This window comes from Solanum dulcamara, chromosome 6, assembly GCF_947179165.1.
Source record: "Solanum dulcamara chromosome 6, daSolDulc1.2, whole genome shotgun sequence".
Taxonomy (NCBI): Eukaryota; Viridiplantae; Streptophyta; class Magnoliopsida; order Solanales; family Solanaceae; genus Solanum; species Solanum dulcamara.
Genome location: NC_077242.1, coordinates 17,009,625 through 17,011,695, shown reverse-complemented (window position 1 = coordinate 17,011,695; position 2,071 = coordinate 17,009,625).

Genomic DNA, 2,071 nt, shown 5'->3' with positions numbered 1-2,071 from the left:
CTGATTATGGAACTTATATGAACTGTGTATTGTGATTTGTATGTTGGACTGATATTTTGTGCATGTTGTAGTTATGGAGGTTCAGTTAGGATGAAAGAAGTTCTTAAATTTTATTAGATTTGTATAGTTTTATTAGTTGACTTGTTGGGTAATGTACTATTGGTACTCACTTATTGCTTCTACACTTGTGTAGGTTCCAAATTCGGACAGTGAGTTAGAGTCATTCTTATTGTCCCAGGCTTCGAGGTGACGTTAAGAGGTAGATGATGGAAGTTCGACGATCTCCATAGTCCTCTTTACTTATGCTTTGTTATATTTGAAATTGTATTTATCTTTCATCTCATATTTACTAGTGGTTTGTACACGTTACAATCAGATGTTGGGGGTTATTCGAGATTATTTAAGACTTTCATTTTTATTTATTTGATCTACTGAGTATTTCCGCTTTGTTTTCCATAACTATTGGGTTTAGACTGACTTGTCTTGGTAGGATAAGACGAGTGTCATCACACCTAGATTTGGGTCATGACATTTTGTGTAAGGGGAGAATTTACGAGACACAAGTTTTATGTCAACACTTGTGTGTACCTCTTTTTATTTTGAGTGAATTGTGTGAGATTATTTCTCTCGATATTTTGTATTCTCATATTTATATAGTTAATTGCTCATCTCTTCTTGTGGATGTTGATCAATTGACCAAACCACATTAAATGTTTGTGACTCTTTTGACATATTTCTCATTTGTCTTCTTATTCATGGTCTTTCGAGGTTTGTTTTGCTTGCTTTCACATGATACCTAATTATTTCGGTCCTAACAAGTGGTATCAAAGTGGGATTAAAAGTGGGTGTTTATATTGGCAAGTTCAGTTCTAGCAACAACCTATTTGATAATGATGAACATTTTTGTTGGAGAAATTTTTTAGAGAGGTTTTTTGTGTCGAGACATAGATTTTACAGAGGAGATTTTGTAGAGGAGATTTTGTAGAGGAGATTCAACCTTTTGAAGATTATGTGAAGATTGTGGATCAAATTTATTTTGTTAGAAATTTAGACCAGGGAGGAGACTTTTTGGGTATTTGCCCTAAGTTTCTTACTGTAATTGAGCTTTCTTTTTCTAAAAGGAAAACACAAAGTCTCCATATTTCGCTAATTATTTTTTTTGTAAGAAAAGATTTATGAATCTTTAAATAGAGATTCATTACTTCTAACTCGATAGCATTCACAATGTAATACTAGAGGCATTAAGATTTTGTGTAGGGGGAGAATTTGTGAAACGCAAATATTACGTTGATACTTTTGTGTACCTTTTTTTTATTTCTGAATGAATTGTGTAAGGTTATTTCTCTCGATATTTTTACTCTCATATTTATGTAATAAATTGCTCATCTCTTCTTGTGGATGTAGGTCGATTGACCAAACCACATTAAATATTTGTGTCTCTTTTGGTATATTTCTCATTTGTCTTCTTACTTATGATCTTTCGAAGTTTGCTTTGCTAGCTTCCGCATGATACCTAATTATTCCGGTGCTAACAAACCAGACATATTCTATACTATTTTTACAAATATACACAATCCAAGTGAATCACATAAGAACAAGACCCCCTAGTTATCGATATGTTCTAACTATCACTTGAGACATGAACTGACCTATATTTTAGTCCCACTCATCTTACAAGTAATACGGACCACCCAAGGATCATTAAGAAGAGAAGAATAGGAAACTTAGAAAATGTGTAGTATAAAAATGTGAAAGAATCCCTCCATTTATATCCAAAAAAGGATAGTCTATATGAATATGTGCTTACTATGTTTCATCAAAAAAGTCACAACCCTTCAGAAGAGATGCAATCCTTCGAAAAGGTCATAACTCATTGAAAAAGTCACAATCCTTCAATGTGAAAAGATGTCTGTTTTAACATAATATAGTATAAATAAATAAAACTTAAAATATAAAAGACATACTAAATTGGGTATTTTAAGAAAAAGAAAAATAGAAAACTTAGAAAAATGGTAGTTTAAAAATGTCAAGAAACCCCTCTATTAATAACCAACAAAGGGTAGTATGAACA